Source organism: Mauremys reevesii, linkage group 11 (genome assembly GCF_016161935.1).
Source record: "Mauremys reevesii isolate NIE-2019 linkage group 11, ASM1616193v1, whole genome shotgun sequence".
Taxonomy (NCBI): domain Eukaryota; kingdom Metazoa; phylum Chordata; order Testudines; family Geoemydidae; genus Mauremys; species Mauremys reevesii.
This window is the reverse complement of record NC_052633.1, coordinates 15,187,946-15,213,889: the sequence shown is the minus strand read 5'-3', so window position 1 is coordinate 15,213,889 and position 25,944 is coordinate 15,187,946. Positions and strand designations below refer to the sequence as shown.

General features: G+C 44.5%; 1 protein-coding gene across 7 annotated transcripts in view; it reads left to right on the top strand.

Moving 5' to 3' along the window:
- The window catches only part of MAP2 (microtubule associated protein 2), a 260,078-nt gene that overhangs the window by 46,912 nt on the left and 187,222 nt on the right, over positions 1–25,944 (top strand). For 2 of the 7 annotated variants that reach the window (XM_039493845.1, XM_039493844.1), the window contains exon 1: positions 5,012–5,115. The gene's annotated coding sequence lies outside the window, so the exon portion shown is untranslated. Of the gene's footprint in view, positions 1–4,981; positions 5,116–25,944 lie in introns of those variants that run through there. The other 5 variants (XM_039493838.1, XM_039493840.1, XM_039493841.1 and 2 more) reach the window with 5 other exon arrangements.

Here is a 25,944-nt window from a genome sequence, read left to right as displayed (position 1 = left end):
AGTAATTAAACCAAATAGTATCCGACAGTGTTTTAGATTGTGTCTGTAGTTGTGCTCACTTTAACAGTTCAGTGATTGCTTAAATCTGAGCTTTTATTCGGCATTGTCACAGACTATCCTCTGCCACAGACTACTTGGAACAAGTTGCCTTGGAGAATTGAATCTTCAGCCACTCCTGATTTAGAAGCCAGATTTTCTGGATGGTGAATAACATGTGCATATCTTAGCTTTGTTTCTGTCAAACTGCGATTTTTGTGTCTGGGCTGGGGGGAAAGGGGGAGATAAATTATTGCTTAATTTAAAGCAGCTACAGTGATCTACTCAAGACTGCCTTTCATTGTAATATGGCTGTTGTAATGCGAGGATCCTATTCTGGCGGACATACGAATGAATGAATAAATTATTGGCATCAAGCGCTTTTGTCATTGTGTAAAAACAAAAAAATGACTATTCGTCCCGTATAACAAATCTAGCTGGACTCCAGCACTAAATCTCTCTCACAGGCAAAGGTCCATGGAGCTATGAAAGGCAGGATTTCTAGTGGTAGATTCTGTGTGTGTTTTGTGTGTGTGTCTGGGATCTTAACTAGTAACTGTATCTAAATGTGTAGGTCTAATATCAACTCAAGATCAGTTTTATCATTAAAGCTACCAGTCATTGTTCCTTTAAATCCTAGCAGTATGTATACACAAGCACACGCATGGTCTATGAGGATTTAAGGAACAATGACTGGTTGGTTTAATGATAAACTGACCTTGAGTTGATATTAGAACTACACATTTAGATACATTTTCAGACTCTATTAGCTTATTGTTTTGTTTTCTAGGTAAATAATAGGTTCTCTCCTATCCAGATTCTTGGAGTGGCAGGGAAATTGCATGGCAAATCTTGCTGTGACTTTAGCATGCTAATTACTGTGCTGTATTCTCTGGGCTAGAGCCTCAGCTGGTGCAAATGATGGCAGCTCCACTGTGCTTGTTTACACAGGTTGGGAGTCTGGCCTTCTGCATTTCTATAACCGTTCATACTCCCAATCTGCGCGTGAGAGAAGCGCAGTGTGTTTCTGGTGCTCAGAATGCTGCAAGAGTTGTGTGACAGTGACTATGGTGATCTGACTGTCACATACAAGTACAAGGTGAAAAGGGGGCCACTAAAACAAAATGGATGCTGTTCACTTAGGAATTACACTTACGAATCCACTGTGTTTGACACCAGTTTTGTGACATTAGGCTTTGAAGAATTATAAGCAGCAGCATCCAATTCAGCAGAATTTTTTTCTGCTCCTACTTGTAAGAATCTTTGTCTTATTTCTTCCTGAAAAACTGGATAACTATTCTATAGCCATTGTATCTCTTGCTAACAGCATAAGATATATGTGACCCGATAGTTGGTATAATGCAGCACGTTTGCTGATCCATTCACCAATTTCTGTGTTTTAGTAATAACTGTAAATCTGGCAATCCCCACATCCACATGTAGCACACACCTGTGGTTTCTATCAGCCCTGGCTCTGAGCAAAGGGATAAGGGAGGGTTGAGAAATGAAATAATAAACCATGAGTGGCTGATTAACAGGGTTGTGTTTCAGTCGAGGATTTACGAGGGCATAAGAAAGCCTGACAGTAAACTTTGAGTGGTTCATAAAACATTGCACTGGAGCTGATTCAGGTATGCAACCAATAAACCACATACTGCTAGCTCTCAAACAATTCAGCATTCTTAAACAACTCTTACACACAATTATTTACTTTAGTAAATCTTCACATCAAAAGCTTATATACATAATATTTTATATATATATATGAAAAGGTTCAGAAAAGGGCAACAAAAATGATGAGGGGTATGGAATGGCTGCCATATGAGGAGCGATTAATAAGACTGGGACTTTTCAGCTTGGAAAAGAGACAGCTAAGGTGGGATATGATAGAGGTCTATAAAATCATGACTGGTGTGTAGAAAGTAAATAAGGAAGTGTTATTTACTCCTTCTCATAACACAAGAACTAGGGGTCACCAAATGAAATTAATAGGCAGCAGATTTAAAACAAACAAAAGGAAGTATTTTTTCGCACAATGCACAGTCAACTCGTTGATCTCCTTGCCAGAGGATTCTGTGAAGGCCAAGACTATAACAGGGTTCAAAAACGAACTAGATAAGTTCATGGAGGACAGGTCCATCAATGTCTATTAGCCAGGATGGGCAGGCATGGTGTCCCTAGTCTCTGTTTGCCAGAAGCTGGGAATGGACGACGGGATGGATCACTTGATGATTACCTGTTCTGTTCTTTCCCTCTGGGGCACCTGGCATTGACCACTGTCAGAAGACAGGATACCGGGCAAGATGAATTTTTGATCTGAGCCAGTAGGGCCATTATTATGTACATACACATCAAATTCTACATGTATTGAATGCAGTATTTATACGTAATAAGGACTTAGCTGTTGATATGGATTTTGCATAGAGGACACTCAGATACTATACTGATGGGCAGCACTATAAAACCGTAAGACACATAGACCTCAATCCCCATTAGAGAGAGTGAGTGTGTTGTGCAATACATAATGAAATGATTATGTAGATAGCGATACGTAACCTAAACTGCAACCAACCATTGACAAGGAATTGTGAAAGAGGCAAAAAAGAGCATTATCACTACAGGTGTTGAATAAATTGCATTTAATGTTTAAACATCTAGGGTAAAGTATTGTACTGGCTGTAAGAGTGACATTGCCCTCTGCTGAGTGGCCCGCAGAGAGGAGGATAACCTAATGCAAGCAGCTACTGAAGTTCTTCTTTACTTGAAGTGGTAAAGCCCTGTGGTTTTGGAGCAGAACCACCGGTTAGGGTTGCCAGCCCTCCAGGATTGGCCGGGAGTCTCCAGGAATTAGAGATTAATCTTTAATTAAAGATTATCTCATGGGATTAAGTCTCCAGGAATATGTCCAACCAAAACTGGCAACCCTGGTGCCAGTCCTGGCTTCCCAAGAATGAATGGGTGGGTGGGTGGTAATTGTGTCCTGTGTGTGCAGATGTTTCTTCATTAGATTGGCACCCGACTGCTATATTTGAAGTACAGTGAACCTCAAAAGTTCAAGATAAGCTTTGTCTAATGGACAGAGAGAGTGTAATTTACTAGCTTTGTGTATATGAGTGAGTAAATGGTATTCCGTAGTCCATGGCAACAGAAGATATAGGACCTGCTACTGCTACCAACTACAGCATGCTGAGATTTTAAAGACAGAATATAATCTAATCTGTCTTTCTATAAAACAGGTTGTAGAGGTTCATCATGACAAAGGATCTCTCGCAGAAAAGCATTCAGTCTTGATTTGTCTTTTAAGATCAAGTGGTAAAGGCCTCATTTTTGGAATTGAAGGAGCAGGGTTCTAGCCAAACCTCCACTAGGATGTGTGTGGTTTTAGTCATTTAGATAGTAGTAGTGTCTGCGGCCACAGCACTTGGATTCTTTATAGTAAGTAAACTCTGGCACTCATGGAGATTGGGGAGAAGGCTGAACTAAATGACTGAGGACATCGAATCTGTCCCAGCAGTCAGATTCAGTACTCTGATGTATTTTAATGTGGTGGTGATCCCATTAGAAGAGGTTTCTTTTGCTTTTGCAGAAGCTTCAATATACACACACGCACTCATAGGTGCCGACCCTGTGGGTGCTCTGGGACTGGAGCATCCATGGGAAAAAATTGGTGGGTGCTCTGCACCCACCGGCAGCTCCCCAACCCGCCCCAGCTCACCTCTGCCTCTGCCCCTGAGCACACCACTGAATCCTGCTTCTCTTCCCTCCCTCCCAGCGCTTGTGCCGCAAAACAGCTGTAAGCGGTGGGAGGGATGGGGAGGAGAAGGAACGTGGTGCTCTCGGGGAAAAGGCAGGGCCAGAGCAGAGATTTGGGGAGGGGTCCAATAGGAGCAGGGAGGGAGTGGAGTTGAGGTGGGGCCGGGGGTGGGGCACGAGCACCCCCTGGCGCCAAGGAAAGTTGGCCCCTGTGCACACACTTGGTTTATTTCTTATGTATTGTTAAGTCATGCTCAGGTGGGGAAAACAGAAAATTCACAACCACTGATGCTTCAACTTATTGCTAACTCAGATGTTAAAAACAGGTCTATTCAAAATGAGATGCCCTATTAGCCTGTGCGTTCTCATGCTTCAAGGTAGGAGTAACTCATAGACTTCACCGGGAATTACTTGTGTCCTGTGGTGGAGTGCTAGGGCTTTTCAGTGAACCATTGAATTCTGATTTGTGTGTGCGCAGGTTGGGGGTGTTAGTTCTGTACTGGGTCTTTATGTGAACAGAATGTTTTTTCTGCTAAATAAAAACAACTTTTCCTTCACTTGAGCAGCATATTTATTTAAAACCAGTAAAAAGCCACAGAGACAATGTCCATAGGGAAAACAAAATATTTCTAGACCTGTTTCTTCCCTTCAGATAACAACTCTTCCTGAAATGCTGTTTAACTAAACTGGGTGCATGTGGGATGCCGAAATTCCCCCTTTTTTCACTATAAATCATTCAGCTTTCCAAGCTAAGTCTGACGGGGGAAGCATGCATCACCAGTGCGGTATTTCCTGAATACTAATGCTAATAATAATAGAACAGGGCCCAAACCTACACGAAGCCACTCGTGACTTCAGTTAGCGGCATAATAGCCAAGTCTGTATAACCTCTGTCTTTATTTTGATACTGCTGACATGATGTCAGAAGGGATGAGAGCCTGCCAAGAGCTTCTGAATGTATTCACTCCTCCACCCCTTCTTTCTTCTGCTAAGCAAAGGAACAGCACAGAGCACTCGGTGAGCCCAAGTAACATGTGGTCTCTAGAAGGCTTCGCTAGACCTAACAAAGGGCTCCATTGTGACTTTAGGCACACCCTCGAGTAAGGTGTGTAAGCTGCACTAACCTAGATTTGACCCTTGGAGGTGCTGTGCCTGAGACCCATCTGAGACGCAATTCTTCCTCTGGTTCCAGGAGGTGTTAATTTACTACCGGCCTACACTGGGAGCTAACAGCTATCCTGTTCACCCCCTGACCAAGCTCTACTACTCTGGCTAGCAATCAGGAACCTGCATCCATTCCCCACCCAGCAGAGGGACGAGTAGCAGGTGAGCAGCCTTTCTTTCTCCTTTATGCCTTGTTCCAAGGTCCAGGTAGCTTGTGTAGGAGTATGAAGGGAGGGTCTTACTCCCTTTGTGTGGCTGCATAGTCCACATCACAATTTAGCCCCATTTAAATACATTCAGATCCATCGATCTGCTATTATCACAAAGAAAATAAAAATAAGTCTTCAGCACACAGTGGTGGAGGAGCATGGGGTAACAGATCTGAAGAATGGAAGCTAGAAATGTTGTAGATGCAGAAGACAGGACAGGACCCTGCAGAATTTGGGAGTTCAGGGAAAAGCCATGAGAGCTTTTCAAAGGTTACTGAGCCCTTAGAGAATAACCATGAAAGGAGAGGTAGAGATTATTTGGATCTGTACACACTTGAAGTGTGAGATCCTTAACTGCTCGCAGAGCTATGTCGTTATTGTTACAATCCTCAGTTCTGCCTATGAAACCGTTACCCTAAGGAGACAGACTTAGATATAGTGTATATTAAAATGAAGTAACAGTTTCATGGTAATTGATATTGTTTTGTGACACATCAGTTACAGTTTCTGCCTTGTTAAACACTTTTAATGCTGCTTCAGTGAGCACAGCTTCCCTTCCAGGACCTCTGGGAACCCTAGGTTTATTAATCTTTGCAGCCATGGTTGGGAATGTGAATTGTTTCAAATTTCTCATTTTTGCCTAAGCAGTAGGCATCTTCATTGTAAAGTCAAAAAAGCAATTGGGGACGTAATCTTATGAGCTAGTTTGAAAACCCCACACACATTCACATGCATCTTTGTACATATTTGCTGTTCCTGTAATTATTAAATTCAGACTAGAAAGACACAGTGGAGCTTGATTTTAGTGATAATTTGCCTATATAGATTAAAGAAAATTACTCTTCAGTGCCATTTGATGTGCATGCTCCAAAATTATAGGGCCTGATCCAAACCCAGTGAAGTGAATGGGAGTTTTTTAGTGGGCTATGGATCTGTACTGATCAGTGGGGCATCTGGTTGTAAAGATCAGATTAGAAATGGTTTCTTTGATTTTTCAAAGGTAGTGGGGAAAAAATCTTGAGACCCACTCAACTACAAATAAAGAATGTTAGAGCTAATGGATGTCCCACTGAGAGCTGCTAAAAACCTACCGGACCTGCCTTGGTTTTACAATGCCTAGCAAAACTTTCTGTGTTCTTGTAAGATGACAGTTTTGCTTGTGTGTGTGTGTGTCTGGTTTGAAAAGTTCTCTTGGATCAGATGTTGGGCAATCTGGTTTGATTGTCTGATAATGATCACTAAGTCATTTCCTATAACAGGATTCCACTGTCATATTGTGCGGTTTGACAGGATAAAGGAGCTGTTTGGAAATAAAATTGGGCACTCGCTATTTATACAAAAGGACAAAAATGTGTGCGGATTCTCCTCTTTCTATTTCTTGGGGCAGTACATGATTTATGAGCCTGTCACTGTCCTTTGTCCGTTTCCTTCATCATGAAGATTCCAGTTAATGACACTCCACATGTGATTAATAGAAAGCGTTATGACAATGAAAATGAAGCCTCGACACCCTACTTAGCAGTCACAGGGCTACTCCAGAACGATAGCAGTGGGGTGGAAAACTGTAAAGTGATAACTTAGACGTGAAATATTCTTTGCAAACTTTCAACTGAATAACTCAAAAGGAAAATTAGATTTATTTCAGTGAGTACATGAGTGGTATTCAGAGTTTAAGGTTACGTCCCAAGGCTGGAAGCCAGTTTGCCAGAAATAGTGACGGTCCAAGCTTTTAAGGCAAACGTAATGCTGTGCCATGGAATCACCACTTTCCTCAATCTGTGTTTAAAAATAGATCCCTTACAGGCTTCTGTTATAGTATGATCCATTCAGTAATTTGCATGGCATTCCATATTTTAGGGTGAGAGTAAGGTGGGAAGAGGTGGGAGGGAGGAAAGACACACTGCCTGATCCGGATTCTCCTGCCTCTTCCGTTCATTTAATTCAGTATGGTTAAAGCATCATAATGCGGACAGATGGGTGTTTCACAGATGTACATTCTCTAGCACTTGATTCTATAGTGCTACACATTACCAGCCACCATCTGGCTGAGTGTGTGAGAAGGGGCAGAGGGCAGATACATTCTGCATGGGGAGGACAAGCAGAGGGGATGAGTGACAGGGGTAGTGTGAAGACCTTGTGCTCTTGGGGTGAAAGCACCAGAATTCCAGCTGTCCTGTGCAGGTGCACAAGAGGAGAGGGGGAAGGAGATGGTTGAATCACCCTTTGTGCAAGGGGCAGGCGGAAGCTGGAACTTTGTTTCATTACCAGTAACAAAACCAGAGCATTCCCTTTAGACTGCTCTGTTTCTGGTTTTGAGCCACTCTGTTTTACCCATTGAATTCTGCAGATACACTTACAGGATTAACTGCTGAGGGCCTGATTCTCATCTTTCACCAGTTTGATGTCACTGGAACTTCACTGACCTAGGTGGAGTTACACTCAGTTTGTACTTGTGTGAGAGGAGAATCGGGCCCAGAAATGCCAAACCTTTGTTATAGCACAATGGGGCCCCAGTCCTGGCTGGGGACTCTTGTGCTACTGGAATACAAATAACACAGCACTAACACTTGCATAGCTCCTGATGCAGCACTCTTTACTTGGTCAAAACTCCCATTGCAATCAGTGGATCTTTTCTTTTTTTCCCCCTGCGTAAGGCCTTCACATAGAAATTTCAGCATACACACAAACTCTTTGGGCCTGTTCTGTTTATACAGTGCGTAGTGCAGTAGACTGCTGTCCCAGGGCTAGGGCTCCTAGGTGCTAAGGTAACACAAAGAAGTGACTATGACAGGCATTTAAAGAATCTGTGGGCCTGATTGTGGAATCCCTACTCCCATCGGTGGGCAGTTACACAAACAGTCCCAGTTGGCTCAGAGGAGAATGTCGTCACCACTGTTGTTAAGGGTTCCCCAGTCCAAGCCTGTACCTAGAGAAGGGCGTACAGATTCAGGCTACGTTTACACCGCACACTCTGTGTAGGGTACATGTAGCTACACGCCGCAGAGAAAAGCAAGCTCCTTCCACGCTGCGGTGCATAGCTACAGGTGTCCGTGAAAGCCGCTGGTGGGGGAAGGCAGTGGGTAGAGGCTTCAGCAGTTCCCTGCTGCTGGGGCCTTTCCCTGCAGCTGAGGCAGCAGGACGCTACACTGCTGAAAGTAGCGCTATAGCCAGGGGAGGCACTGCTTGGGTGAGTAGAGAGCTGTGTGGGTGTATAGACGGGTCCATACCCACAGGAGTCAGGCAGGCCTTTACTCGCCTAGGCTGGGCCTTACTGTCAACACAGCTATTTGTACCTTGGCTAAGGAGGCAACCCATGTACATGGGCTACATGCTGCTGGAAGAAGTGTGCCATGTAGACATCTATTTGGCAGCCATTGGTCCTCACCCAGGCAAAACTTCCACTGATGTCCACGGGAGTGTTGCTGAGTAAAGACTGCAGGATTAGCCTCGTTGATATATTCATTTCTTTGTTGCTTTAAATGTGTGTGTGTGAGAGTAGGTGAATATGCTGTTAAAAGGCCCATTTGGGGCTTTTTAGAAAAGCGTCCTGTACTTTAGTCTGTAATCTGATAAGACCCTTGGAGAGGGAGAGGGGCTGGCTGACTCAGGGCGATTGGTAATGGCAAGTAGTTCAAATCCAGCTTTGTTTGCACCTACTCACTCTTCAGTTGTCTCTCGGAAATTGTTTTGGCATTGGCCCTGTTCTCAGTGCACAGCTGTCTGTACACAAAATTTCAAACAAGCACCGTGTGCTTTCTCCTGTGCTGCCCCCATGCACAGGAAGAGCTCCCTATAAACATCTGCAAAGCTGCCTCACTGTCCTTCAGCTCCCTCCGTAAAACTCCTTCTGCTGTGATACCTACACAAAACACAACAGTGGCTCACCAGTCAGAGTGCTGAGACCACTGCTTATCATGCTGATCAGTATTGTTTCCCTGTGCTCCCCCATCTGTCTGTATCCACCTGTTTTCTCTTGTCTTACACTTACATTATAAGCTCCTTGGGCCAGGGACTATCTTTTTGTTCTGTGTTTGGCAGTGCCTAGCACAATGGAGACCTGGTCTATGACTAGGGTTCCTAGGTGCTACTGCAGTACAAATAATAATAAACCCCACCAGCACTGCTGGCAGTTTTCTTGGACGTTTCAGCAGAGAGGTCAAGAACTGAATGAGCATGGAAACTGGATGACTTTCTCAGCCCTTAGAAGTGGCACCTCCAGGTCATGGTTGAGGCACATTGACAAGGAGACAGTTTGGGGACCCATCGTGATCTAGTTAAATTGGGTGATGGACTGTGGGTCAGGATTTTATTCTTAACTCTACCACTGATCTGCTGTAGATCTTGGGAAAGTCACTTCACCTCTCTGAGCTTGTTTCCCGTCCCACCCTCTGTCTGTCTTGTCTTTTTAGACTATAAGCTCTGATTGTCTCTTGTTATGTGTTTGTACAGTGCCTAGCACAATGGCACCCTAAACTCATCTATGGTCTCTAGGCCCAGGTAATATAAATAAATAACCATTACAATTGACTGGGCAGCATGAAAAATCTTCACCCATCACAACCCTAGTTTTATTATCCCTCTCGATACACAGGGAGAGTCAGCACTTCTCAGAAATGTAAAATTAATACTGAAATGTTTTTTTTTTAAACAAAACCTTGAGCCATGAAATTAAATGGCAACATATGGAGATGTGGTGAATAAAAATAAAATTAGACTGAGAAAAGGCCTTAAGCTTTTCAGCTTATCTAGCTTTTTGTGTGCTCTGTCAGATGGCAAGCACCTGCTCAGTGCATGGGAATCGGGGACAGGCTGTCAGGAGACTGCCTTCTACAAATAACCTTTCCTTTCAGGGTGGAATGGCCTAGCTGGTCACAATTAGCTGTCTTGCAGGTTCCTGTGGTGTAAAATCACTTGCATTCAAAAATGCTGTGTTCTGTCGCCCTCGGTTAAACGATGGAGTCAATCCTGACTGAGTAGTATTTTCTTTAAAAAGGGGTGTGTGTGTTGGGGTGGCGAGAGGAGAAAAGATATCATAGTTTTATTGCAACTGCATAGTTCTCATCTGAAAAGGTATGTTTAAATCTTTCCAGAGCCATTCAAAAGAGTGGTTAGGACTAGCTTCTTTGTGTTCTCTGGTGGTTATTTTTGAAGGCAGTTACACAATAACAGGACTTGGCACGTATGTAGCACCTTTCAGCCGAGGATTGAAAATTGCTCTATAAAGCATTAATTAACTGCCTCACAACACCCTTGTGGGATGGCTAAATGGGTATTATAGCTATTTGGGGTAAACTGAGTCATGGAACCATAGGAACTAGAGAGAGAGGAAACCTGTTAGTTCAGCTACTGGATTCCTTCCCCGGCCAGCCCTGAATTTTTCCTACATGACACTTTTTAGGGCTTTAGCCCATGTTCTTTGAAAAGACCCAAGCAGTGAGGCTTCCACTACTTCCCTAGGGAGATTGTTGCACAAACTAACATACTCAGGAGGATTTTCCTGCTAGTCAACCTCCAAAATCGCTTCCTCAGTTCCAGACGGTTGTTTTTATTTTTACCCTCCCTCTCTCTTGCCACCCCTCTCTCTCTCCTTAGCATTTATACCTTGCAAGTATTTGTAGCATCTCCTCCCACTGCTGTTACTTAGCCCAGGCATCCACCTCATATTTATCTCTCTCACTTTTCCTCCTCAGATTATCCCTTATGTCCCCTATTCCTTTGAGTTGATTTTCTTTGAACTCCCTCCACTTTGCCAGCCTTTCTGGTACAAACGGAGAGGTTAAGGGCTCTGGCCAATGCCACAGAGCGAGTCAGAGACAGAACCAGGGACAAAACCCAGGGATCCTGATTAGGCCAAGGTGAAATTTGTAGGTTTCAGGTCATGTGGGTTGTGTAAACCTAAACCAGCAGGGTCCATTGGTGGGTCCAGCCTGGGAGCTTTCCTGGGAGTTTCAGGTTCTGTGAGTTTTTCTCTGAACCAGAAATTCCAAAGTCCCCCCTCCCGCCACAAACCCCGTGCAGGCCTCCAATGCCCCCCTCCCAGCACACAGCAGCATGTGTCCCATTAATCTGGAAATCTTCAGACAGGTTGGATAGCAAAGCACCCAGCCCTTACCCTCCCCCTCCCTGTCCACCTGCTTTGTGCGTCTGATTTTCTGGGCGGGGGGGAGGGGGTGAAAGCTCTCCCTGGAGCCCCTCAGGCCTAGGTGCCTAGTGGGAGCAGGAGCTGATGCTGTACACTGGCTTTGCTGGTGTAAGCGAGTACCTGACAGTGTCCTCTCATGGCTGATCCTGCGCAGAGGGTACGTGGCCGATCTCCAGCTGTTCCCTCAAGGGACACAGGCCTGTGGTTTTGGAGCTGGGGGGGCCAGGATTCCAGCCTCGCTCGGTTGTTATGATAACAGGGCCTGTTGTCTGCAGCCTGGCACTGCTCCTTACAGCGCCGCTGCTCTGCGAAGCAGAATCCGCCCGCTGTAGCCCTGCCACTTGGGGAGCCTGACCCAACCACTAGGTAGCCCCACCACTGCCCCCTCCTCCCCTTTCCCTGCTGGCTGCCTGTGGGGCAGAGTTTGCTCCTCTTCCCCAGCCTTCGGCCGCAGCGGCGTTGGGTCTGGTCCTCTGACCCATTTCAGACTTGGCCGTGGCCTAGCCATGGCGAGGAGAGGAAGGAGGCAGGTGTGACAGGGGGAGGGAAGAAGGACTAATGGGGGGCCTTGCAATACGGGGTCAGAGGAAACGCAGCCGGGGGGCCTGTAACAGGGCTCTGAGTGGGATTCTGGGGTGCAGGGAGTGGGGTGGGATGACAGCAAGAGGGGCGAGCTGTGCAGCAAGGAGTACAATATAGAGCCTATAATAAGATGGGGATGCAGCAGGGGATGGGTCTGTACACAGCATGGTGAGGATGCAGCAGCTCTGGGGGAATGCAGCATGTGGGTCTGGCAGCAGGGCCTGGGTGGGGGCAGCATCAGGGGCAGCTCTAGGTATTTTGCCGCCCCAAGCATGGCAGGCAGGTTGCCTTCGGCGGCATGCCTGAGGGAGGTCCCCGGCCCCGCGGAATCGGCGGCACGCCTGCGGGAGGTCCCCGGTCCCGCGGAATCGGCGGCACGCCTGCAGGAGGTCCGCCGAAGCCGCGGGACCAGCGGACCCTCCGCAGGCAAGCCGCTGAAGGCAACCTGCCTGCCGCCCTTGCGGCGACCGGCAGAGCGCCCCCCGCGGCTTGCCGCCCCAAGCACGTGCTTGGTGGGCTGGTGCCTGGAGCCACCCCTGGGCAGCATACCTCTCTGGAGGATGTGGAGTTGGCTCAGTAAGGGGTGGGAGGGTGCGTGAGTGTGCGGGACACAGAGCTATTGCTGGGGCGCAGGTGGAAGAGAGAGGTAAGAGGGTGAGAGTGATGGTCAGTACAGGAGGGAATGGGGAGAAGGGAAGGCTGAAAGTGGGAGGGATAGAAAGGATAAACAGAAGGTGAAGGGGATAGAGGGGAAGAAATAGAAATACTACAGCAAACAGACATGGGAAAGAAAGAAAGAAAGAAAGAGAGAAAGAAAGAAAGACAAGGAAAATCTAGTGAGCTAATATTTTTAAATATAAAGGTTAATGCCAAAATGTTACAGAAAATAAAAATGTAAAATAGGGACTTTCTGTCCCCCCCCCACCCCAAGAAAAAAAAAAGCTGGAGTAGAGTTGCCAATTTGGTTGGACGTCTTCCTGGAGGGTTTCATCACATGACGTGATCTTTTAATTAAAGATTAAAATTTAATTCCTGGAGACTCCTGGACAATCCTGGAGGTTTGGCAACCCTGAGCTGGAGCCATAGAGGGGTTAGAGAGGGGACTTGATCCTATATCCCAACATAGTAGCTACTGAGACAATGTCTTTTCTGCCCTTAACATCCATCAGGAAGTGGAAAGTGGGGGAAGAAGATGAGCAAATTTGATCTAAATGTTCATTATTTTTTAAACATTGAAAGAAGAAGAAGATTGGATTTTATACTTGAAAATCTGCCAGATTTTTAAAGTTCATTTGATGGTGGTGAAAACCATCCTTTGACTCTTAGGCCTGGTCTACACTAAGGTGGGGGGGTCGAACTAAGGTACGCGTAGCTGAAGTCAAAGTACCTTAGTTCGGGCTACTCACCCGTCCAGACGCTGCGGGATCGAAGTCCGCGGCTCCAAGGTTGACTCCGCCACTGCCGTTCGCGGTGGTGGAGTTCCGGAGTCGACCGGAGCGCGTGGGGAGTTCGAACTATCGCGTCTTGATTAGACACGATAGTTCGAACTCCGAGAAGTCGAACTCTCCACGTCGACCTGCGCAGTAAGTATAGACCTACCCTTAGAAAGCGGAATATTTTGGAAGGGGGCTTGGTAAGAGGTGCTACCTTCGGGATTAGTAAGGTGTTTTGGCATCTGATAGGTAGGGCTTGTGGAGACAATCACTCTTGCCTGGAACATGTTCCGCAAGGAACTTTGATCCCCAAGACATGTGCTTCCTTACCAGTCTGGGGCAGATGCTCCTCATGTGACCGGCCTCCCTGCTATTGGGGCTGGAACATTGGAGTCGGGGAACTGAAGCCAGGGAAGGAAGGTGGATGCAGGTAGCCATGGGAGAGAGATAATTTGCTATAGGGAGGGGGGTCAGAGTAGGGTTAATCAGAGAGCCTGGGAGGAGGTAGATCTTGTAAGATGGAGAAGAAGAATCAGCAGCTGAGGGGAGAGAGGCTTTGAAGAACAGAGGAAAAGCAAAGTGTGTGTTTCAAAGTGCTACAATGGTTAAACACAGATGACTGGATTTCCAGTGCCAAGATATACCGGTATTCAGTGGACACAGTTTCAAAAACACTTGGCGTGAGTTATTTCTAGAATTCCCAGTCACTTGGTGCTCTAAACAGATGACATCTCGCAGAAAATATCAAATCTTAACAAAGGCTCGCACAGTTTTCCCAAATGTGAATTCTCTTCCAGTGGACTGAGCAAGCCATATCCAACAGGTGTTTGGTGCGCAGTGCTGCTTTGTGTATGTGAAAGCCGTTCTCTTGGCATGAGCCTGATTTCAGTGTTTTTAATGAGCAAAAAGCCTGTCCCACTGTCCTTCAGATCACCATGTGTATAGATCAAATACCATTATCATCTATCTATGATACTTATACAGCCATATAAGTGACCATCATGTCTAAGCTTTTCATAGTCTCTTACGTATTTATCTTCATAGCACCACTGGGGGGTAGGGAAGCACTGTTATCCCCATTTTATAGACGAGGCACTGAAGCCCAGAGAGTCTGACTTGTCCAAGGTCACACAGAGTCTGTGGTGGAGCAGAGACTAGAGCTCAGGTCTCCCAAGTCACAGCACCCTAACCACTGGACCATCTTTCCGCTCTATTATTTTGTTTAGCACCAGATTCTTCTACCTTACTCACATTATATAGCACCTGGCTGCATTTAGATTGTAAGCTCTTTTGTGGCAGAGGTTATCAATTATTATGTCTGTACAGCACCTAGCACAATGGGGTCGTGATCTAGCTGTGGCCTTTAGGGGCTGTTGCAATATAAACATTAAACAATGATAATAATGAGTTGTCTCTTTGGGTCTATTTCTCTCTTGCCTTGCACTTTGTTTAGTCATTTGGGATGGGATTTGCGTTAGGACCATAGGAAATTTGGCTCTCCTCTCCTATTAAAAGTAAATGGGTGCCTACCTCTCTTAGGTCCATTTGAAAATCACAGACTTACACCATTTTACCAGTCTGATCTGGTAGTATGTTATACCCACTTTGTATTCTCTTTACACTTGTGCAAATGAGTCCACAGTGCACCTGATTTTCCTTATATTAAGCCTCTTTACACCATTCTGGCAGTGTAATTTACCCTCACTTTAAGGCCTTTTAACCAGAGCTGGAGTGGTGTAAAGAGGCCTTAATGTAAAGCAGAGTCAGGTCCAAGGTGTAGGGTAATGGAGAATCAGTGCTTCAAACTTCAGTGAGACTACTTAGGAAATAAGGTACTATTCAGTGTTAGCAGAGGCATCCAAAGCTGTCCCTTTTAATATTAATATAAACAAGTCTCTGCCTGATTCTTCAAGACCTTAGAGAACTATTTATGGTGATGCGGTGAAAAGCTAAGTCTTTTAATCCATGACTTTTTAAAGTTTGTCTCTGAAAAATCAGATGGCGGGACAGAATAATTATTTCTTTTATTCTCCACGTTTCTCATCCCTTCGATAAGTCTCCACATAGTAGAGAATAAGAAATAAGCTAAATTGAGGAGGGAATAATGTTCCTTGTCCATGTGAAAACCTATTCAGTGATTGTGCTTTAAAAACAAAACACATGCAAAGAAAAGAGAATAAATCCTATAATGAAAATGCAATTCTTTCTCACTAATCTGTTGTCCTACGAGAGCTCATTCAGACAGAGGATTTATATGTTATGCTTGGCTGTAAGCAATAAAATGTTTTTAAAATATGTTTCAAGTTGGCCAAATTCTGTAATTTTAACTTACACCGCCTAGAAAGCAAGAATAATACAAAAATATGGGTCCAAGCTTGCAACCTGTATTCATGTGTGTAAGGGCTGCAAGATCGAGCTGTATATTAAGGGTCTGATGTGCCACTTTATTGATGTCTTGACTTCTGTGCTTCATACACTATATGCCACATCCAATCTGGGTCAGAGTTCAGGTGACTGTGTTGTGATTCCACTGGCATAGTAAAGAATAGTAATACTATATATGCCACTAATTTGAACATATATTTTAATGTAACTTCTTTAAAGGGGTTTGTCTTGTGTTTAAATTTTGAGATCACTGGTGAGACAACAGTGGTCATTTTGGGTCAGAGTTAAGGTCACTGTACTGTGTTGAAATATGCAAACTTGATGCGCGATATGAATAATTTTATGGGTTGCTGTAAGATTTACAATGTCCTTGACTATTAATTTTGTTGCTTTAAAGTGCTTGGGGTTTGTAAATAATATGCACGGAAACTAAATTATCATTCCACGATGTTCATTGATTTTTTTAAAGCGTTTGTTTTTGCTTTTGGAATACATATAATGGGACAGGTTCTCTGGCCCACTGCATGGATGTCGCACTGCTCCTGCAACAGAAAGAGAGCAAAACCCAACCCTAATTTCCCTGCTGGGTATTCACATGGTGTGGGTAAGTCCCCAGAAAGCATAGCAAGTTCTTATACCATTGTTCTAATAGCTTGCAGAGCAGATGCAGTGGTGCACTTCAGCTGCCCTCCAGTGGAAAGGTGGTCCCATAGGGAAATATAACAGTGCAAGCTAGAGCAACCTTCATGTTGCCCTAACATCAGCTGAGGCCAGGGCTGGGGAAAGGATCATGGAGCTGTAACTAGCTCCATGACAGCCTCCATTTCCCTCACTGCTGTGCTCAGGGGAAGGAATACAGCAGAGAATCTGGCCAAGTATATCCAGGGCAGGGACCATTTCTCCATATATGTTTGTGCAGGGGTGGGGCAGGGCAATTAGCAGTCTTCAGCCCAGCTCTCAGGTTGAGGCAGACAGAGCCCTCTGGGCAGAGCCAAGCAGTAACAGTCTGTGGCCCAGCTGCCTGGCTGGGGCAGACAGCAAACACAGACAGGCTGTCTGGTCTAAGGTGGGGATCCTGCCACCCAAGGGGTGGGGTTGGCAGCAGGGGGTAGAGGGACCCAGGGCCCAACTTATTCCACCGGGTCCCAGCCCAGGGCCCTACCAGTGGCAAATGGTTCCACCACTGGGTCATCAGGGATCCTCCTGAAACATGGTGTCTCCATTCAGCAACACAACCGAACTAATGTCTAGTTTCCCTCTGCTGCTTCCTACCCCTACCTGTTCGAGGGGCTCTGTTAACTGTGGATCCTCAGTCTCCTTGGCGGCCAGCAGTCCCCACAGCTCCTTGGGGTACTCGGCCGCCAGCAGTCCCAGCAGCTCCCCTCCCTCGGGGTCCCCCTCCAGGGGCAGGGGTTGCACAGGTTAGTCCCTGGTGCAGGGGCTAGCAGCAATGTAGGGGCATCAGGCTCCTTCCCTGCCTCTTATACTTCCTGTTCCGCTCCTCTGCTTCCAGTGTGAGGGCTAGGCCGAGCCTGGCTCTGCCCACCAAAGGGCGAGGAGTGCTTCCTCCATCAGCCTCGGAGGGAGACCACTCTGCCTCGCTACATCCCCACGCCATCCAATCAGAGGGCAGACTTTCAGACTAGCTCAGGGCCAGATTTTCAAGTGTTTAGCACCCACAATTGGGGCCAGATTTTCAAAAGCGCTTAGCTCCCATTTTCAAAATTGACCAGAGTCCAACAGCTTCCAGTGTGACATTTATGGCCAGAATTTGGAAAGAGCTCAGTGCTCAGTGTACTGAGTTGTTTTTTTTTTAAAAAAGAAGCCACATATTTTGGTGCATAAATGGGAACTGAACTGTTCTGAAAATCTGGCCCCAGGTATGGATGCTGAGATCATTTTGAAAATCTGGTCCATACTGACTACCCCTCTGGATGCTTTATGTCTCTCTGACTGTCTTTCACATACCGCTCATCCTACCCCACCATGGTGTTCCCGGTCCAGAGATAGCAGACATGCCTTAGACAGAACAAAGAGTGCATGGCTTGTGTGGGGAGGAGCTAATGTGGGCTCCATTCAAAGGTTATTTAGGGTTTTGCTTGGCTGGAAGGTAATAATCTAGTTACTGCAGAGCTTCCAAGCTCTAACCTCGCTGTCAAGAAGCCTTCAAGCCACTATTTTACATCAGTGTATCATTGAGCTGCCTTTCTGAAGAGAGGTCCCCAGATGAAGATTTAGTTAAGCTTGAGTCAAGGTTATAAATATTTATCTAACTTAACCTCTGAAAGCCAGAAAGTTTAACATTAAATGTACATTAACTAAAGATCCCAAATATTTAAAAGAATGGAAATGCGGAACTTAACTCTGCCTTCTGAAATGTTCACTTCCTTGTGTGATAGTAATGTGTTAATAATTGTACAATGTAGCCAACAGTGGGTTCCTAAAGCCTGTATTCTACCACTTCCCTTTGCCGAGTACCAGCATGTGACACACATAGTCCCATTAATTTCAGTGGGAATAACCACAGAGTACGGTGCAACTCAGCATGAGTAAAGATGGCAGAGTTGGGACTGTAATCTTAATATGACTGTAAATTAATATACTAGGAATAAACATTTATATATTGTCTTTCTCTGTGTTATTTGTTGCCTTTTTGTGTGAAGTTGCCTTTGCATTGTGTTGTTGTGTAATATTGTGCATGCTGGTTGCATTTTTTCTCAATTCTTTTAAAAATTACAGAGTTCAGGAAATTCCTCTTGAAAGAGCTTGGTCCTGTTTAATTACTTGAGGAGGGGTTTTCAGAAACACTGAACACTCCTGATTTGTGAACTTCCCATGGACTTCGATGGGAGCTGAGTTAGGTCAATATTTAATGTTTCTGAAAAATTCCTCTGGTGTATATATTGTGACAAAGTTCCTCCTCTACCTTGGTGGGTCCTGAGCTTATTGGCGGATTTGCTCACCTCAGTGATCTTCCCCTCTGGTGGAACCCACAGTCTGGGTCAACTCTTCCTGTGTCTGATCAGGAGGTGGGAGGTTTGGGGGGAAGTGTTGTTCTGGGGAACTAGATGGAGTGATGCCTGTGCCATGGTTTCAGAACACCCCACTGGTTTCTCTAAATTGGAGCAGCTTCTCAGGCTACTCTGAAGTTCTGCTGGAGGCCACGCCAGCCCATGTAACATGCAGAATCTGGATGGTGCAAAGATGTCTTAATGCCACCACTGTGCCTTTCTGTTCTGCATCTCTCAGGAGTCTAGTACCGAATCTACCTCCAGGTCCTTTGAGCGATAAGATACTAGCTGCCCCCAGTGTTTTCTTTGGTCAGTTTTGGGATGGAAGGTTTCCAAGGCAATCCCATGTGCAGTGCTGCAGGAAGTGGAATTAATGATTCAGAAAGCTTCTCTCTCTCTTATCTCTGGGTCATTATTCAACCAATGTCCTTGAGTAGTTTTAGGGGTCATTATTCTGCTGAAGGGTGCCATCTTTTGAATACATATAATACCAATATTCAGGCCACTTGTACTAATAAAAGATCTCAAGGCAATTTTTGAAAGAGTGGGAGTGCTAACCCTTGTGTCCTGGCAGTATTCAGATTGGGTCCTTTGTCCAAGCCTCAATTAGCCGAAGGACGTCTTTATCCAAAAGAAGATCCTGTTCTCCGATGTATATCAAATACATTCAAAAGTCCCTTACTTATCTAGAACCCTGTTTATCCTAATTATTCTCACGACTCCCATCCCATTCTAATGAATCACGCTTGATTATGATTATGTTTTACCTTCCTAAAATATCCCTATTAATTTCAGTTGGGTACGATATTCTTCACTTCCTCCCCTAAACTCTTGTTGAGTGTTACATCGTGGTGTTAAACAGCTGATGCTTTTCACCCTAGAGGCAACTGTGTTCTGGAGGCAGGTGAAGTCATTCTTATGTACAAATAGCTTGAAAATTATTTTGCTTGGCACTCTGAGAGCATGGGAAATGAAAACTGCAATTAAGTTTTCAGGTCTGGGTCTCCACTCAGATCCATTTTACGCTGGTGTAGTTACTTATGATTTCCACATGTGTAAGCAAAAGGGGAATCAGTCTCATTATGTTAATCACAGGAAATTTGCTTTTATGGTGACAAAGACAGGAATCAATCTCGAGAATTTCATGCATTAGCTTGCAGAATCTACTATGTGAATTTCAAAGCAAATGTAACTCCATTGAGATGTAAAGTCCATTGAGATGTAAAGTCCAATGTAAAGTCCATTGAGAAATTTATGCAACAAAGTTATCCATGAAAGGAATCATCAGTAGGATGTGTGAGACTGTGTATATGGGATTAGATTGAAGTGTTCATCAAGGCACTTTCATAGGGGTTCATGGTGCAGTGGACTGAACATAGGATGAGGGGCCAGGAACTCTTCTTTTTAATCCTTGTTCTACTGCTGATTTGCTGTGTAGTGTGTGGTTAATTTGTGTTTTCACCTTGAAAATATGAAGTGCTACAGAGAAGCTAATATTTTTATGTAGACATTCACAGAAAAGTAAAGAGGAAAGATAAGGGCTGAATCACATTCTAAATTGGAGATGGTCTAAAAAATGGGTGACTTTTTGCGGGGGAAATCAAAACTTTATTCAAAATTTTGGGTCCTCACCCCCCCCTTTTTTTTTTAATTTCCACCATTTCTTGAATTTATTTTGAAAAATTGACAGCAGGAATCGGGGTACTGGAACAATTTGTATCGTGAGTCTGCTGAGAGCCATTGCACCAAACTGTAAATCTTGTATATGATGGAAACCACTTCAAGCCAGGGAGTGCAGCAGAACCCCCAACACTCCTAGTTCCAGCACCTATGGCAGGAATCAGAATTGTTGATATTTGAAATTTTGAGCTAAAGTTTAACCATAACTTAAAAAAATTCTACTATCCTTAATCCAAATATATTTCTAATAATATGAAATATACTATGGCCTCTGATTAACCCAACTTGATTGGGTGTGTGATAGAATCCAAATCCTTCTCCAATCTCATTGCCAGAACTTTGACCAATATTTTGACATTACTGTAAATAAGTGAAAATGGTCTGCAATTGGAACCTAGTGTGGCATCTCTTCCTGGTTTAGGAATAATTTATATTAGGGTTAACTTCTCCTTGGGGTGACTTATTAAATATTTTAAGTATCCTGTGAGAGAGGAGGTCAAGAAGTGTCTATGGAATTTGGCAGGGAAGGCATGTGGCCTGGAGGTGTACTCCATATTTCTATTCTTAATCACCTCAATTAACTCATCCTTTGTAAGGGGCATGGCCAGGTTTCGATGCTGGGCTGCAGTAATGTAATATTTTTGAAAAGCTGATGTAAAGCATCTTTGGAGGAGTTATGTTCAATTTGTACAGATTGTTATAGAAATGAAAAAATACTTTTAGATGATCAACATAATTTACCATGATTATCATGGCTGAACATGATTCTACATGCAGAGGTCTTTTGTCTTAGGTGGTATGCCAGCAACTTGCCAGCTTTTTCTCCCAATTCCTAGAAGTTCTGCCTGAGCTGAAATATGGCAAATTCAGGGTGCACCGAGTGCAGCTTATTGAGTTCATATCTACAGTTAATCAGAGGTTGCAGAAAATCTGGATATGGGGCTGTGATATGAGACAAATCTGAAGGGGTGTCATTTTCTCCACATTCTCTCTTCTTGGCAAATGCAAAATTATAATTCTATCTCTCAGCTAGGCCTTGAGTGTCTCCCACAAAAACCTGCGAGAAGATGTTGAGGGTTCATTTGTTTGGCGGAACAGGCCAAATTATTTTTAATAAAAATTCTGAAAGGGGGAATCTAATAAGTGAAGAATTAAATCTCCATCTGCATGGCTGTTTCTTACCTTGATCTGTTGCTATTTGAAAAGTTATAGAGGGTAACTCGGAGACAGAAATTGTGTTTCATGGAGGAGTCAATTGCAGAATTACCCAAGACTTGGGAGATCAAAAAGAAATCTATATGGGAATAGGACCTACCTACCAGAGAAGAATATGACTAATCCCTACCCATCGGTGATGAAATATTTGTCACTTGATGTATTTCATTTCATCCCCCCCATACAGAAGCCCATGAGGGCGGGGAATCTACAGATGAAATGTCTGACACTTATTCCCCAGATTTCTGATTCTGTTGCCACCTGCCAGACTTCCAGGGAATACTGAGGAGAAGGCTCTGGGGAAAGAAGAGCACAAAAAGATAAGTTAAAGCAAAAACATAAAAACACATAACCTACATATAAAAACGTAACTTATTACCAAGCAAGGTACATCACAATGAAAAGGCAACAATAATCAAACATCTAACACTAGAAATAAAACTAAACCAATCAGAAGTTCAGGAGGGGATGGGATGGGGAGACACCATCCATGCTGGGAGCTCCACCAATATCCATTATTTTAATTACAGATTATTTATTTTAACGGGCATCCTATTTTTCCCATACCACAAAGTAGTAACTCCATTGAAAGGAGAGAGGGAGCCCACACTCTACAAACGTAACATTTTTTAACCTGGTATGTCAAAGATATGCCTGTGTATTGTCTCCTAACTTGTAATCTTTTTAGTTTGCCTAACCCAACACCAGAGTATTGGTAATACATCTGAGCGTACTGAGTGGGACATGGTGTATTGTGAGGATTACCTTCCCAGAGCCACATGTCTCCTCCTGCTTCTTGTTTACAACCAAACATCGTTTTCCTTCCCCATATTAAACAAATATATTGGTAATAAGGGAGAAATCTAATTACTCCCACAAATTGCAAATGACTGCACCAAAGAACAAAACAAACAAACCAGCTGAACAAGTGACTCTTTTGCATTAACTTCATACTTGGTGTTCATGAGCTCAGGGTTTGAGCTTATAGAATGTGTTAGGGTGGGGAGAAGTTGAATGGGGCTAGGGCAACAAGGGGAAAGACTGGGGAAGTAGGGAGGGCAGGGTGGGTGAGGAAGGCAGGAGACATGGGGGAAAGGGGCAAGAAGGGGCAGGGCAAGCGAGAAGAAGTTGGAGGTGAGAGGGGAAGGTAGAAATGGCTGTCCATTTATCGCCATAACCTGCATTTGTCTTCTCCCCTACTCCATTGATCCATGGGGGTATAACTATATTGTTTAGCTCCTGTGCAGCTTTCCGTGATGTCTTGCAGGGAGGAGAGCTGCCTCTCACACTTCCAGCACAGGGGAGGTCTAGCTGCTGACCTTTGAGCCCCCCTAGCCATAAGGTTAGGTGGCACAACAGGGTCTCCCACTGGCACCAATTTTTAAAAGTGCTGTTGGAACCCTCAAATTTCTACCAAGCCATGGGGAGCTGCAGTGCCCCAAGTGATCTCTCTTTGGTGTGCATTGGTGCCAGGCTAACACACAGGCTTTATATAGTCCTGGTCTACACTGCGGGGGATCGATCTAAGTTACGCAACTTCAGTTACGTGAATAACGTAGCTGAAGTCAACGTACTTGGATCTACTTACTGTGGTGTCTTCACTGCGGTAAGTCGACTGCTGGCGCTCCCCTGTCGATTCCGCCTGTGCCCCTTGCTCCGGTGGAGTACCAGAGTCGACAGGAGAGCACTCGGTGGTCGATTTATCGCGTCGTGACTAGACGCAATAAATTGACCCCGACTGGATCGATCGTTCCAGAGGTAAGTGTAGACATGCCCTCTGTCACAAACAAATGGTTTGTGTTCATCCATCCAGTTAGGGGTATTGTCCAATGTTTCATTAATTCCCCAGCACAAATACAGGAGCAAAGGCACTCAATATTTAAATAAATCCTTTCCACAGTCAGTGCACTCCCGTGAGATCAATTTGGGTGAGGTGTTCCCTTAATTCCCCTGCTGGGGCACTTCACGTTCAACCATTTGATAAGATCTGATATATACGTCCCAAAAGTTAAAGTATGAGCTTAGAACAGAAGCGATAACCCAAGTAAGTAGGTTAGTCACAGTAATTGGATAAGTTCAGAGCACGTAAGGCAGACGTAACACCTGGGAAGTAAACTTGGTGTAAAACACAACAGGTGCTCAGTTCACTGAAGGCTACCTAAAAACCATTCTGCTTATATATAGATACATATCTATGTACGTCTTCCTACTGTATTTTCCACTGCATGCATCCGATGAAGTGGATTTTAGCCCACGAAAGCTTATGCTCAAATAAATGTGTTAGTCTCTAAGGTGCCACAAGGACTCCTGTTCTTTTTGCGGATACAGACTAACACGGCTGCTACTCTGAATTCTGCTTCTTGTGGCTTTGGGATCGGATGAACTCCCTCACCAAACTCTGATATGAAACTGAGCAGAACCCTCCCTGCTTGGCAAGTTTCCTTGCTCTTCTAAAGGCCGGATCTCTGTTCAACCACATTTTTTGCAAAATCTTGAAAAATTATCATCTTGTTTTGGGACCTCCCCCAAAACTTTTATCTCCCCCCCACCCCCTCCCTGTGAGCTAGTTGCACTATTTTTTCTTTTACAGTAAATCTGATACATTTGACAATCGAGTTTGGTATTTGAGGCTGGTTTAGAAGCCAAAGACCTGTGTGTTCTCTAACTGGCTGAGCATTTCTGAAAGGCGCTTGTGGTTCAAGGGGCTGGCTTCCCTTCCTCTGCTCTTTCAGGTACTCCTATAATTCTCACATTATTATGGTGAGACCTTCTCCTTGCCACTGTACATTTAAGAGAAGATAAATCTGTGAGGCTTCTCTGCACTTGGGCAGAGAGGCTTTCTACCTGATCTTCCACAGCTGATATTCTCCTTTCTGCTTCATTCACCTGTCCTGCCAACGCTCATGGAAAGGAGTCCTCGAGGGAAGATTTAGTTGTGTTGTGGCTATTGTGGCCATGATATCTATGGCTGCAGCAACTATTGCCAGCAAGGCCATCATAGACACAGTGTCCTCAGCAGCAGCCATCTTGTTCAGGGGATGGAGGGCCTCCATTCTCTTTGTTTGTTTACTTGTAGAGTTCTCGGTAGACAAATCTGTGCCTGCTGACATTCCAGAGATTTTCAGGTACCTCTTCCTTTATTGGGTGGGGCCGGGGAGGGGGTGGGCGGGGGTGGGAGGGTCAGTCAGAGCCCTGGACTGTGAATGGAAATTGATATTAGCAAATGGTTCTGGAGCCCTGGCGCACTGAAATGAACCAGTTAAAGTAGAAGAAGGAAACGTTATGATTTACCTTTACAGTTAGTAGAGTACTGACATTGCTGGCCTGCTCATTTTTTTAAAGGGAGGATTGAGACCCTTGGAGAAAGAGAAGCAGGCAGCTTGGTCCATTAAATAGGGCACTGTATTAAGTCAGGAGGCCAGGACCCCAATTCAGCAAAATACCTGAGCATCTACATGGCATTAAGGACCTGAGCAGACCCATTGAAGCTGATGGGACTATTCAGGTTCTTAAAGTTAGAAATGTGCTTCTCTATCTTATTGAGTCGGGGCCCAGGTTCTGTTCATATCTATCACTCTGACGTGGTGTGTGACTTTGGCCTGGTTACTTCTCCTTTCTTTGCTGCAGTTTCCCCACTAAATAGCTATTGTGATGTTTTTTATTTCAGAGTTGCTAAACTGCAGGCTTCCCTTCTTACACGGCCCAGTTACTGATAATTCTTGCGTATATTTCTACTTGACTGCCTATGTTACATAAAAGTTTGCTAAGTAAGAAATTGTTCAAACTAATTCAAGTAGATGTTACTACATGTTATTTCAATTTCTTTTGCTGGTTTACTTGGTCTCACTGTCAAGTAAGTCACAAGTCATCTGAACGACCACTTGTTTTTAATCTCTTGAGTGAGCGGGTGGATATGGAAGAAAATGCTGAACTACCCAGGGTAGATACTGTGTCTTAAGAAGGCATCAGTTTAAAGGTGGAGAACTTTGTATCTCAGATTCTCAGCTGCTGAGCTGAGGTTGCCAGCTTAAACTGGTTTATTGGCCTAATGCAGTGCAAGATCAAATGCCATGACAAGCTTGCAATATGATCTCCAATTCAGGAGAGCGTCCTGCCCTTCAACATGCACTAAGTCCTGTAATGTCCGTTAAGTACATGGAACTTAAGTACATGGTTGTAGTTAAGCATGTGCTTAAGTGCTGGTCTGAATAGGGATGGACTTAAAGTATATGTCTGTATATTGTCATGAACCTGGGGATGGAGCAGAACAGATAATGTGTATGTTTTGCATTGGACTTCTTGATCTGTGCTCATTTAGGGTCATGTCAGCTCCA